Source organism: Oncorhynchus nerka, linkage group LG9a (assembly GCF_034236695.1).
Source record: "Oncorhynchus nerka isolate Pitt River linkage group LG9a, Oner_Uvic_2.0, whole genome shotgun sequence".
Classification (NCBI taxonomy): domain Eukaryota; kingdom Metazoa; phylum Chordata; class Actinopteri; order Salmoniformes; family Salmonidae; genus Oncorhynchus; species Oncorhynchus nerka.
In genome coordinates, this window is record NC_088404.1 from 18,128,929 (window position 1) to 18,144,181 (window position 15,253).

Consider the following 15,253-nt stretch of genomic DNA (forward strand, 5'->3'; position numbering starts at 1 on the left):
ACCACTGCTGACTGGTTTTCTGATCCACGCCCAATGCCTTTTTTGGGGGATGAATGTGCGCTAATAAAAAAGGAGCCCTTTGAAGTGATTGTTTGACAATCAGATGAAAACATCAAAACTGGTTGTTTTTGCCACAACTTAAATTTACCTGCAAAAACAGCCTGGTCTCATAGACTAGACGTAATACAGTAAACGTAAATCCGGGAAACAAATGAGTACCATATGTTACATTTGGTATGGTTACATAAGACAGATTGACAGGCAAAATCCAAAGCAGTGTGGTTGCTCAGGGTGGATGGGTAACGTCTAGCAAAGCAAACGTTGAGAGTTCAAATCTCATCACTGACAATTTTTGCTAATTAGCAACTTTGCAACTACTTACTCCTTTCTTAGCTAATTTGCAACTAATTCGCATGTTAGCTAATTCTTCCCCTAGCCCTCACCTTAACCCTTCCCCTAACCATAACCTTAACCCTTTTAGATAACCCTTCCCCAAACCTTAAAACCTTAAAACCCTTTAACTCCTAAACTTAACCTTAACCTTTACCCTAACCCCTAGCCTAGCTAACGTTAGCCAGCTAGCTAACATATCATAACATATCATACATTTTGCAAATTCCTAACATGTTATACGTTTTGAACATGTGTAACATATTGTACATTTTGAAATTTGTTACATATAACACAAATTGTAATTTGTAACATATCATACTAAATGGAGTGTCCAGGATTTACATACGGAATAATACAAACTGCTCTGAGATCAGGTTGGCAAAAAAGCAGAGAACCATTCACACAAACCGGATACCTGTAATTTGGTTGCAGGGTTTGTGAAAATGCAGGAATCATGACTAGGTCTTTAGATGTCTTTTATTTTTCCATGTTTGTTTTTTACCCCCTACCCCTTTCAGATATACGAAAAAGCTGGTATAAAAATACAGGCATGGTAAATGAGTGGGATTTAAGATGGTGGAAGTGGATTGCCGGGGGTTGAATCAAGCAGTGCGTTGAGCAAAGTTGGTGAAGATGAATGGACAACAGTAGTGTCAGAGAATGGAACAGAAAGGAAACTATCTCAAATTGGCGTGGAGGAATTTGGAACTTCTTGGAATTTGTTTGTTGATTAAGGATGCATATCTGAGAGACGCGTTTGAGGTGTTGAAGGTGGTGAAGCAGGCGCTTCAAGGAGTAGAGTCTGTCGGTTCTGTTTTTTTAAATAAAGATCTACCTACGCATGTGAAACTTGGTTATGTAAGATTCACTGGAAGAGCTTTAGTTTCCAAACCATTGCCGTGTAAAAATGGTAAAGTATTTGGCCATGTTTCAAGTGTGTGCAGATGGACGGAGTATACTGAAGAACGGTGTGTAGAAGGATGACTTACAATTGTGGTGGGGATCATGAGGTCTTAGAGTGCCCTGTAAGGGAGAAGGAGATTGAGGTGGCAGAAGTTAGAGCGGTCAATCAAATCTCCTATGCGGAAGCGATTTAAATGGTTGAGAAAACAAGTAACGCCAGTGAACATATGGTAGTCGATGCTCCACAGCCTATAGTAAATGTTTGCTGCTTGTCAAAAGACACCCTGTGTGTTAAAGCTTATTTTGTGGGTGTTCATTGCCACAGTTATAAACTGTAAGGCTGAAGTGCCAAAGAAGTCAAAGAAACTGGACATTATTGTGGCTGCGGCAGAAAAGGGTTTGGAACATCAGGAGTTTACATCGGAAGACTTGCAAGGGGTACTGGCGCCGGGAGATGGCCCACCTTCCCAGGCTCCTCTTGAGGCTGTGTCGGGATCAGATCTGTTGTTTTTAACAGAAAAGTAGTTTGGTTTAGTTTATTTATTTATTTTGGTCATTTGCAGTGGTGGAAAAGTACCCAATTGTCATACTTGAGTAAAAGTAAAGACAAAAAAATGACTCAAGTAAAAGTGAAATTCGCCCAGTACAATCCTACTTGAGTAAAAGTTTTAAAGTATTTGGTTTTACATATACGTAGTATCAAAAGGAACTGTAATTACTAAAATATACTTAAGTATCAAAAGTAAAAGTATAAATCATTTCAAATTCCTTATCTTAAGCAAACCATATGTATCCAGTGTAACCGGTGTGAAATGGCTAGCTAGCTAGCGTATCAATTGGTGACATCACTCGCTCTGAGACCTTGAAGTAGTTGTTTCCCTTGCTCTGCAAGGGCCATGGCTTTTGTGGAGCGATAGATAACAATGCTTCGAGGGTGTCAGTTGTTGATGTGTGTACAGAGGGTCCCTGGTTCGAACCCAGGTTGGGACGAGGAGAGGTTGGGACGGAAGCAATACTGTTACATTGGTGCCGTGACCTGGATCACTAGTTGCTGTGGAAAAGTGGGTCAAATAGGGTCGGTGAGTGTAACCTGTGTGAAATGGTTAGCGGGGTGCGCTAGTAGTGTATCAATCGGTGACGTCACTTGCTCTGAGACCTTGAAGTACTTGTTTTTCTTGCTCTGCAAGGGTTGTGGCTTTTGTGGAGCGATAGATAACGATGCTTCGAGGGTGTCAGTTGTTGATGTGTCCAAATGGTCCCTGGTTCGAGCCCAGGTTGGGGTGAGGAGAGGGACGGAAGGTATACTGTTACACATACAGTACCATTTTATTTTGTATTTTTTATCTAAGGATAACCAGGGGCAAGCTCCAACACTAAGACAATATTTACAAACGAAGCATATGTTTAGTGAGTTCGACATTCACACAATTATCAAGAGAACATCCCTGGTCCTCCCGACTGCCTCTGAAATTGAGAGGAATTTAGGCTTTCAAGGAAAATGTATGGAGTAGAAAGCACATAATTTATTTTGGAATGTAGTGAAGTAAAAGTTTTTTAAAAAGTACAAATATAAATAGTAAAGTTTAGATACCTTCACAAAAATACAGTTTTTTGGAATCCAGTAGGTGGCGGCATGCACACTAAATTGTGCAAATGCAATATACCAAAGAAGAAAATGATCAGCGGGATTTTGGTCTGCATATGAAAAGGATAGGAGTGCGTGCACTCTCCCATGTGTTTTTGGTTAATAGAGCCGCAACCAGTTGTATAAGTCGCTCTTCTATATGACGTAATAAATAAGGCTAAACCCGATCATGGGGTGTGGCAGTTGTCTACCCTATCGTGGTTTTCTGCATTCACAGTAATTAACATGAGTCTGAGTGTAGCCTATAGTTAGTTGTTTAGTCCATTATATACAGCTAATTCAGTACACCTTGGGTATGTATCCATTGTTGGTTTGCAGCTTGTGTTTTTAAATGTTCAGTGTTATGTCTGTGTGACATTTTGTCTGTAGTATTTGAAAATACAAATCAAAGTTTCAACCTGGGTTATGAGGGGCAGGCAGATTGGTGATTACAGACTGTAGTTTAAATTGGGCTGGGTTCTATTGTATATGACTTTTATTAAGCCCTTGTTTGCAGTGAATGTACTGCTACTTCGCAAGTACTTAGCACATTAGGTAACCTTTACCCTAATCATGTAACCTAACCCTATCCCCATTGTTTCTGGAATAGAGAAGGTTCTACCTCAACAACAAACGTGTGTCTACCAATCATTTAAAACCCACCATAGCAGATAGGACTATTGAAGGTGTCTTCACACAATAAAGTTAGGACACTTGACTCGAGAGGATGTCAGTCCATCTCTGAAACCTCTCAAAAATAACTTGGGTGGCATTAGTAGTTGAGGAGGAGCAACTGAAATGGAAGATTCTGCCTCAGCATAGGACACCTTCTGTACAACTCCAACTTTGTTGGGTAAAGACTCCGCATCAAAACTCAGCAAGACAGACAGTGTCTTCTCTGTTTCATCACGCTCTCCATTGGGTCTGCGTCGAACCAAACGGTGGGCATCACATACACCGGGAATCTTCAATTTCAGTTGCTCCTCCTCAACACTTAATACTAGTGATGCACCGATATGACATTTTTGGTCGATATCTGATATTTCCTTGCCCCCCCCTCAAAAAATGATACCAATATTTAACTTTTTAGTGGCCTTTTAAGCATTCTAGTACAGTTAAATAGTTAACACACACACACATGGATGCAGCGGTCTAAGGCACTGCATCTCAGTGCAAGAGGCGTCACTACAGTCCTTGGTTCGAATCCTGGCTGTATCACATCCGGCCATGGTTGGGAGTCCCATAGGGCAGAGCACAATTGGCCCAGCGTCATCTGGGTTTGGCCTGGGTAGGTTGTCATTGTAAATAATAATTTATTCTTAACTGACTTGCCTAGTTAAATAAAGGTTATACACACACACACACCACACTGACCAAAAAGTTATATTGTTGGCATTTACGTATGTCCCCATTACCAGTAAAACATAATCAAAACCTATTTCGTCGACTTACCTGCTGTGCTGTTTCGTTGTTCATTTGTTCAGACATTTCATTCTCAAACCAGGATTTCATCATACATGTCAAGCAGTGAAGTTTCAGCTCCGTCTGTCCGTGGCCTTCCTTGGTGCCCACGGTCACTGTGTCCGTTTCCATCTTGTCCAGCTGTGTCTGTCCGTGGCCTTCCTTGGTGCGCACTGTCACTGTGTCCATTTCCATCTTGTCCAGCTGTGTCTGTCCGTGGCCTTCCTTGGTGCGCACTGTCACTGTGTCCGTTTCCATCTTGTCCAGCTGTGTCTGTCCGTGGCCTTCCTCGGTGCCCACTGTCACTGTGTCCGTTTCCATCTTGTCCAGCTGTGTCTGTCCGTGGCCTTCCTCGGTGCCCACTGTCACTGTGTCCGTTTCCATCTTGTCCAGCTGTGTCAGTCCGTGTCCTCTTCCTTGGTGTGCACTGTCACTGTGTCCGTTTCCATCTTGTCCAGCTGTGTCTGTCCGTGTCCTCTTCCTTGGTGTGCACTGTCACTGTGTCCGTTTCCATCTTGTCCAGCTCTGTCTGTCCGTGTCCTCTTCCTTGGTGCGCACTGTCACTGTGTCCGTTTCCATCTTGTCCAGCTGTGTATGTAACATTTCATGTAAACCCTGTTTCTTGTCTGCATCAAAGTAGCGGTTCTTGGTGGCAACACAGTAAAGAGAGAATGCCACCGAATCGCTTGTTCACAGCCTGTGTCGGTAATTTTGCTGAGCAGGTGTTTCAATGCCATGACAGAGGGTATCACGTCTGCTGCAGGCGCAGTTGATGAGCTTATTTCTTCAGTCAGTTGTTCGAATGGAGCTAGCTAATGTGTTCATGTTTCCAAGTTTCAAACATGTTGAAATAGCAGCAGCAGTATGACAACCAGCACATTCATGAGCATGAAATACGACATTCTTCAGTATGAAATCCTCAAAGACCCACTGTGCTGTCAGACTCAGCATGTACATGGAGCTGATATCGCTGGTCCAAATGTCAGTCGTGAATCTAATAGCAGTGACGCTAGTACTGTGTAACTCTGGTAGGGCAACCTCTGAAAAATAGTGCACTTGGTAGTGTGTACTGGTGCTCGAACAGTCGGCAAAAGCCAACATCACCAATGACAGAGAATGGTTGATTGTCAAGGGCAATGAATTCCTTTATCTTGGCGTTAATGGATTTCGCCTTTGAGTTGTCTCGCTGAAATGTTCTTACTCTTTCAATTGACTGCTGGACTTGTTGACTGCTCGATCCACACAGCAGACATTGTGGGCTAGGTTAGGAATGCTGTGTTGCACGTGTAGCGCAACATTTTACATGGCATCATTACGTCACGTACCTTCGTTATATAGGTATGCACATCAGCTTTGACATCGGTTTTGCACATCAGCGTTTATCTAGCATCAGGCCAATGTCGATGTTGGCATTTTTAGCTAATATCGTCCGATTCTGATATCTTCATTCATTTATATCGTGCATCCCTACTTAATACCACCCAAGTTATCATTCCTTTCAATGGTGCCCTGCTCCAAAGAGCAAAGCAAGACACAGTTCTTGTCCCTAGGCGTGTGGTTCGGAGTGCCTGTTCCCTCTGGACGGAAGAGTTCACTTTGAGTTACTTTCAACATTTCAACAGTCCCCAACCTCTTCTCCACCCAACCTGACACCACATATGGACACACCAGAAGCCAAGGATCTGTTCTCTGCAAAATCTCACATCAACTGAGACAGAATAAACGTTATTATCATTGGGATAAGGCTCAACCTCTGCCAACTTCACCACACCTGCCACAGCAGGTAATTTATCCTTAATCTTGTCAGATACATTTTTGTCCGACCCTTTGAAACTTCGGCTGCCATCTTGTCTCCAGCACTGACCTCCCCAAATTGGCAATTTTAAACAAATTTAGCATTTGTACATTCAGTGTAAGTTTCATATGTGCTGAGAATGTTCCAAAACCAAGCAACCTGCACCATTCCCAGAAAGTTGTGGGAAGGTTGTATGCAAAATAACCATAGGACAACCACGTTCTCCCCAAACTCTAAGAAACATCTTAGAACATTTTGTGCTAGCTGGGTGTGCTCTATAAAAGAGTAGGCAAGGCTGGCATTGTTATGTGGAGCAATGGAACAGCCCTGCATTTATTTGTTTTCTTGTATCTGTCTGTAGTGCTATCGAGCGATAACCCATAGAATATTGTATAACTATGACTGAAAAATGCACTATATATACAAAAGTATGTGGACAACCCTTCAAATTAGTGGATTCAGCTATTTCAGCCACACCCGTTGCTGACAGGTGTATAAAATGCAGCACACAGCGATGCAATCTCCACAGACAAACATTGTCAATATAATGGCCTTACTGTCACAACTTCCGCCGAAGTCGACTCCTCTCCTTGTTCGGGAGGCGTTCGGCGATCGACGTCACCGGCTTTCTAGCCACCGCCGTTCCATTTTTCATCTTTCCATTTGTTTTGTCTCGTTCCATACACACCTGGTTTTCATTCCCTAATCATACTGAATGTATTTAGTTTTCTGTTCCCCTACTTGTCTTTGTGTGCAATTGTTTGATGGTGTTTTGTCTGGCGCTGTACTTTATTATTGTTTCCGTGTTATTTTGGCACGTTGATTGTTCATTATGTCATTTGTGGAACGGAATTAAAGTGCGCCTACTTATTTCACTCTGAACTCCTGCACCGGACTTCGCCTCCCTTATACACACCTAACACTTACTAACACTTACGGAAGAGCTCAGTGACTTTCAACGTGGCACCGACATAGGATGCCACCTTTCCAACAAGTCAGTTTGTCTCCTAGATCTGCCCCGGTCAACTGTAAGTGCTGTTATTGTAAAGTGGAAAGATCTAGGAGCAACAACGGCTCAGCCGCAAAGTGGTAGGCCACACAAGCTCACAGAACGGAAGCCTCGATTGCTGAAGCATGTAGAGCGTAAAAATCATCTGTTCTCGTTTGCAACACTCACTACCGAGTTCCAAACTGCCTCTGGAAGCAGCGTCAGCACAATAACTATTTGTCGGGAGCTTCTTTAAATGGGTTTCTATGGCCTAGTATCTGCAAACAAGCCTAAGATCACCATGTGCAATGCCAAGCGTCGGCTGGAGTGGTGTAAAGCTTGCCGCCATTGGACTCTGGAGCAATGCGTATTCTCTGGAGTGATGAATCATGCTTCACCATCTGTCAGTCCGATCAACAAATCATGGTTTGGCGGATGCCAGGAGAACGCTACCTGCCCCAATGCATAGTGCCAAGTGTAAAACTTTGGTGGAGGAGGAATAATGGTTTGGGCTAGACCCCTTAGTTTAAACATTATGGACACCTGCTCTTTCCATGACAGACTGACCAAGTGAATCCAGTTAAAAGTTATGATCCCCTATTGATGTCACTTGCTAAATCCAGTTCAATCAGTGTAGATGAAGGGGAAGAGACAGGTTAAATAAGGATTTTTAAGCTTTGAGACAATTGAGACATGAATTGTTTGTGTGCCATTCATAGCGTGAGTGGCCAAGACACACATTTAAGTGCCTTTTGAATGGTGTGTGGTAGTAGGTGCCAGGTGCACCGGTTGGTGTCAAGAACTGCAACACGGTTTCCCGTGTGTATCAAGAATGGTTCACTGCCCAAAGGACATCTAGCCAACTTGACCCAACTGTGGGAAGCTTGAGCCAGCATCCATGTGGAATGCTTTCAATACCATGCCCCGACTAATTGAAGCTGTTCTGAGGGCAAAAAGAGGGGACTCAATATTAGGAAGGTCTCCTTAATGTTTTGTACACTGTGTTTCTCACAAGCAATATGTTTAATATCCATGTAATGTCTTGAACATCTATTATGCTGACTAATGATGTTTTCCTCTCTCTCTTGGCTGTCTCTTCCGCAAAGAATGTATTAGTTATTCTATGACAGATTTATCATCACAATGTGAGACATTTCAAACTGTTCTGCGCATCCCATGACTGTTGTCAAACTGTGTAGTGACTCTTGTATTCCCCTGTAATGAATCTTGCTTTGTTTGAGGCTGATTTTCAGTTCTGCTCAAATAAATATGATTTGTTATGACAAAGGCACTTTTGACATCCCCACTCCTGTAATGATTTCTTTCCTATTATGCATTGTCACATTTCCCAGTTGGAAGAATATCACTTGGCAAGGCTGCATTGGAAAAAAATATAATTTGTTCTCCGTAACTCAACAGTAGAACAGTACAGTAAGTGAAAGTGTTGATGAACCGTGATAGGTGGATGGTCATTTAAGTGTTGTTTAGGTGCGGTGTTGTGCTTTGTGGCTGACAGTAACCTCACTTTATCTTTCTGTTACTCTCACACTACTCTTGGTAACTATTTCAGCTCGGCTAGAGATTACCAGCAAAGGACTTTTGGTAATACGTAATGTAGGATTCTATCAATCTCTCTTACTCTAACTTTTTTTCTCTCTGTCAAGGTGTGAAGTGCATGGTTTCTACAAGGTGGCCAATTCAAAAGGTAAGATTACTGGATCAGATCTGATGCCTGGTTACATTCAGCTCACTGAGCTTCTGATAGCACAGTTCACTGAAAATAATGTAATGACTCCATCTATTGGTTTCTTGAGGCACAACCACTATATCCATCCTCTGTAAAGATCAAGTTTGTTGGTGGATTACAGTGAAATGCTTATTACTAGCTCCTAACAATGCAGTAAAATGTTAATCAAGTATACAAATAATCAGAATGGAAAAAAACAAGAAGAAATCAAGAAATGTCGGCACAAATTAAATGAGCTAACGCCCCAAATAGCACTATAACAGTATAATCCAAATGCAATCTGTGTATTTACACACAATATACTAAGAATATACAGCAGTAGATATATTAGACTGACAGAATAATCCAGTATATCCATAAATATGTGGTGAGTATAAGCAGTGTAACTAAAATGCAATGTACAGTCATAGAAAAGTGCAGGCTACTCTACCAGGTGATAGTCGGAGAGGGACAGTGTCTAAGGTTCAGGTCAGGGTACTGGGCGGAGGCTGGCTATTGGTGAGTGTTTAACGGTCTGATGGCCTGGAGATGGAAGCTGTTTACAGTATCACAGTCCCAGCTTTGTTGCACCTGTTCTGAACTCACCTTTGTAGATGGTAGCAGGATGAACAGGCTGTGGCTCGGGTGGCTCGGGTTCTTCCTAGGTTCTGGCATTTTTAGAGGGTTTTTCCTAGCCACTGTGCTTCTACACATGCATTGCTTGCTGTTTAGGGTTTTAGGCTGGGTTTCTGTACAGAAGAAGGGCTTTATAAATGTAAGAAGGGCTTTATAAATACATTTGATTGATTGATTGGTTTGCGGTTTTCAACAGGACAATGTCCCAACACACCTCCAGGCTGTGTAAAGGGCTGTTTTACCAAAAAGGAGAGTAATGGAGTGTTGCATCAGATGGCCTTGCCCCTCCAATCACCTGACCTAATTGAGATGATTGGTGATGAGTTGGACCGTAGAGTGAAGGAACAGCATCCAACAAGTGCTCAGCATATGTGGGAACTCCTTCAAGACTGTTGGAGAAAAGGGGGGTTGCAAATCAATATTAGGAAGGTGTCCTTAATGTTATGTACACTTAGTGTACACGTCCATGTTCCCAGTCACCTTGCCGTGGTTAAATGTGGTGGTTCACATTTTCAGTTTTGCTCGAATGCTGCCATCTATCCATGTTTTTTTTTTTTCTGGCATTATTACTTGCAGGCAAATAACTTTGGGAAATTAGATTGGCGGTCACTCACCTGACTTGGATCTTTTGTTTGAACTTACAGAGGAAACCCCATTAATCCAGGGTGCTCTACCAAAACATTGGTGCCAGAGAAGAGGGAGGAGAAGTAGGGTTCCTGTCTTCAGAGGATATTACTCACTAACGTTCAGTCCCTGGACAATAAAGTAGACAAGCTCAGGATGAGGATCTCCTTCCAGGGAGACATAAGGGACTGTAACATACTCTCTTTTATGGAATCATGGCTTTCTAGGGATATAATGTCCCCGTCCATACAGCTAGCATGGTTCTTCGTTCATCGCGCGGACAGGAAGAAGGAACTCTCTGGGAAACACAGAGGTGGAGGGGTATGTCTCATGATTAACTACTCATGGTGTGATTGTGGTAACGTAAAGGAACTCAAGTTCAGTCTCCCGATCAGGAATACCTCATCAAATGTCGAGGGGAAGAGATGTCCTCTATCCCCAGCTTCCTTATTCCTAGCCCCAGGCAGCCCCCATTATTACAGTGGCCGCCCCACCCAGTCACTCCAACCTCCGGAGACCCAGCTGAGAGCCCCAGGTCACTGGTCACCAAACGCCACAGGAAGCTGCTGCTAAAGAGCGGTTCTCTAACCCCTAGTGGCTCCCCCATTGGTGAGGAGTACCATCGGTTACAGGGCATGGCCCAAACCCAGGTGTCCAGCCGCCACCTGCTGAGGGAAGTCTGCTCCAAATACCAGCCTGGTGTCACAGAACACCCTGTGTCCTGCCTTCAGGTGTTCCGTGTCTTCGTGGAGGACAGGCATTGTAACTATAGTGGTTCATTTAATTTACAGTACATGTCACTACAGTACGTGATTTACACGTATAATTGTATTTCATTGCAATTCATGTTCAGGGCTGATCTAGAGGTCCCCCTGTCCATGTAATTTGATTCATTGTGATCTAAAAGGCAGAACACGTCAGAACTCCTACTCTGAGGTGCTAGATGCATACAGCCCCAGATAACTATTCATATGTATTTTTATTAATAATAGGTCAGGCCTTCAATACTGTGAGGTGCACCGCCCACAACGATGCCCACTTCGCCAACCAGCTCCGCCGACTGGACTCCTATGACCATGCGGGCGTGGCAGAGCGCCTCTGCTCCTACACCAAGGTCCTCTTCGTATGGGAGCCCTTAGAGGGGCTGGTTTCGGCCTTCCACGATAAGTTTGAGAGCTCCAACTGGTACTACCACTCAGCGTTCGGCCGGCCCATCATCTCCCGGTACCGTGCCAATGCCTCACTCTCCGCCCTGAGGACTGACGATGGAGTCACCTTCAGGGATTTTGTCCAGTACCTGTTGGATGTGAGGCAACCCGTGGGTATGGACATCCACTGGACGCCGGTCAGCCAGCTCTGCAGCCCCTGCCTGCTGCACTACGACTTCATCTGGAAATTTGAGAACATGACGGAGGAGGCCAACTTCCTGCTACAGAGCATTGGGTGCCTGCCAACGTCAAGGCAGAAAGGACTGCTTCCACCATTGCTCAGATGTACTTTGAACAGCATGGACAGACGGGGTCTATGACGTTTACGTTTACATGGATTATCTGATGATTAACTACCCCAAGCCCTTTCTGTACCGAGGTACTGGCTGGAGTGCCAGGTTGAGATGATTCATTTGAGATTTATTAATATGAACACTACGGAAGAGATTGTAATCTTGCGGGACTTGAATAAGCACTACATACACTGATGTATTTCTTATTTATGTCTGGTTACAATTATGATTTGATGTGATTACTTTGAGCATAGGTTGTACAGATTTTTTTTCTTCTCAAATTCATCATATCTAACTCGTAGTTAGTCTTGTCCCATTGCTGAAACTTCCCTACGGACTCGGGAGAGGCGAAGGTAGAGAGCCATGCGTCCTCCAAAACACGACCCTGCCAAGCCGCACTGCTTCTTGACACACTGCTCGCTTAACTCGGAAGCCAGCCGCACCAATGTGTCAGAGGAAACACCGTCAAGCTGGCGACCAATTGTGCGCCGCCTCATGGTTCCCCTGTCACGGCCGACTGTGACACAGCCTAGGATCGAACCTGTTTCTATAGTAACACCTCAAGCACTGCGATGCAGTGCCTTAGACCGCTGCGCCACTCGTGAGGCCCCGTGGTTATACAGCTTTTAGTCGTAACGCTTTTTATAGTGTTAAAACTGATGTACTTTTTGTCAAATGCACTTTTATTTACTGGCATACAGCCTACATACAACATCCTCTCAACAATCAACAAGATATCTCTTTCTACTTGTTTTGTATTTTGCATGCAATAGACTTGTTACAATATATTTCTAAAATACAGAAACACAGGGAAAATATATAAGAGTTGAGTGGCATAACTGTATAATATCTTGGTTCATCACATATGGCCTTCTAGATGTATCTGACGGTTCATGATATTTGAATCTGTTGGTAATGTACATTGAAACATATGTTTGAGGTTTTCTGGGTAATTGTATGGGCCTCGTTACAGTACAGATGATGACACTAAGTGTAAAGAGTTCATGTACAATTGTTCTACATGTCTGTGCAGAAGTGTTGTATGACAAATTATTTAAATCCCCTAGCCTTAACACTGCCAATATACATGTATATTTTTGTTTGGGTTTTCAAGCACCATTACCTTGATTAACAAGCCACTTCAACAAAACATTTATTTGTTGTTTTTCCACATCTGGTTTAAGGAAGTGACAGAAATATGACAGTTTTAATTCATTTCAAAATGTTCCGTGTACCATAGAGCCGTGTCTCACTCCCCTAGTCCTGGGGGGCTGCAGGCCCCCTCCCCCCGGTGTCTGGAGGGGGGCACTCTGCTGCCTTGTATTGGCGCATAGGAAATGAGAAGATATATTTCATTTGAGCTATCAGCTCTTAGGACATAAAGACAACTGATCTGTTTCTTCTCTTTCCACATCCTTCTCACATCAGACATTCAGCATAAAATTCATGAATTAAGAAAATGAACTGCCAGTGCCTGGGGTTACTTTGCCAGCTATTTAAATCTGTAAATTCACAACATCTTTCTCATACGTCATCTAATTGAACTAACTGCAGGGTTTCTTTTAAGTAGTAAAAAGAGAAATGTATGTCCCAAATGACACCCTATTCCCTATCTAGTGCACTACATTTGATCAAAGCCCTATGGGATCTGGTCAGAAGTAGTGCATTATAAAGAGAATAGGGTGCCATTTGGAACAGAGACAGAATCAAGTCCTTCTGTTGGTTTGCACTAATGCAGAGTAAGACACATGCACAGCATCACCCTGGGGCAAAAACAAATGGAATAGCAGGATTTAACACTGGAGTCTTGGTGTCGAACAGACGTTGTGTGTATGGATTGCTCTATTTCCTAGTTTGATTAAACCGATGAAGAGAACACATGACTTTCATGTAAAAAATACATTGGAAATTAATAAAGCAATGTATTTTATGTCCATTCCATCCTTCTCACCCATAGCTTCATAAGAGAGGAAATGCATTGGGCAATGCTTGAAATGGCTCAGTTAGGCGAGCCTATGATTATTTTTCAGATTCATTTTTATGCCAGATATTATTTTGTTGTGTGCTCTCAAAATGTTTTGTCATGCATCCTTAGAATATTAATACAATTGAGAAAAACTTTATATCTGTGCTGTATACAGTACCAGTCAAAAGTTTGGACACATCTACTCATTCAAGAGTTTTTCTTTATTTGTACTATTTTCTACATTGTAGAAAAATTGTGAAAACATCAACACTATGAAATAAGACATATGGAATCATGTTGTAACTAAAACACTTGTTAAACAAATCAAAATATATTTTATATTTGAGATTCTTCAAAGTAGCCACCCTTTGCCATTGTGACAGCTTTACACACTCTTGGCATTCTCTCAACCAGCTTCATGAGGAATGCTTTTCAAACAGTCTTGAAGGAGTTCACACATGCTGAGCACTTGTTGGCAGTCCAACTCATCCCAAACCATCTCAATTGGGTTGAGGTCTGGTGATTGTGGAGACCAGGTCATCTGATGCAGCATTCAATCACTTTTCTTCTTGATCAAATAGCCCCTTACACAGCCTGGAAGTGTGTTGGGTTATTGTCCTGTTGAAAAACAAATTATAGCCACACTAAGCGCAAACCAGATGGGATGACGTATCACTGCAGAATGCTGTGGTAGCCATGCTGGTTAAGTGTGCCTTGAATTCTAAATAAATCACTGACAGTGTCACCAGCAAAGCCCCATCACACCTCCTCATCCATGCTTCACGGTGGGAACCACACATGCGGAGATCCTCTGTTCACTTGCTCTGCGTCTCACAAAGACACGGCGGTTGGAACCAAAAATCTCACATCTGGACTGTTTCTGTGTTTCTTGGCCCAAGCAAGTATTCTTCTAATTATTGGTGTCTTTTAGTCGTGGTTTCTTTGCAGCAATTCGACCATGAAGGGCTGATTCACGCAGTCTTCTCTGAACAGTTGATGTTGAGATGTGTCTGTTACTTGAACTCTGTGAAGCATTTATTTGGGCTGCAATTTCTGAGGCTGGTAACTCTAATGAACTTATCCTCTGCAGCAGAGGTAACTCTGGGTCATCCTTTCCTGTGGAGGTCCTCATAAAGCCAGTTTCTTCATAGTGCTTGATGGTTTTTGTGACTGCACTTGAAGAAACTTTCAAAGTTCTTGAAATGTTCCAGATTGAGGGACCTTCATGTCTTAAAGTAATGGACTGTTGTTTCTCTTTGCTTATTTGAGCTGTTCTTGCCATAATATTGACTTAGGGCTATCTTCTGTATACCACCCCTATATTGTCACAACAGAACTGATTGGCTCAAACGCATTAAGAAAGAAAGAAATTACACAAATGAACTTTTAGCCAGGCACCCGTTAATTGAAATGCATTCCAGGTGACTACCTCATGAAGCTGGTTGAGAAATTGCCAAGAGTGTGAAAAGCTGTCATCAATGCAACGAGTGGCTACCCTTTTTGGTTACTACATGATTCCATATGTGTTATTTCATAGTTCAGATGTCTTCACTATTATTCTACAATGTTGAAAATAGTAGAAAAACCCTGGAATGAGTAGGTGTGTCCAAACTTTTTACTGGTACTGTATAGCAAT

The 15,253-nt window shown here is 42.8% G+C and overlaps 1 pseudogene; it reads left to right on the forward strand.

Moving 5' to 3' along the window:
• Nucleotides 1-10,392: 10,392 nt before the first annotated feature.
• On the forward strand, nt 10,393-11,766 carry LOC115134693 (carbohydrate sulfotransferase 8-like; annotated as a pseudogene).
• The last annotated feature ends 3,487 nt before the right edge of the window (nt 11,767-15,253 follow it).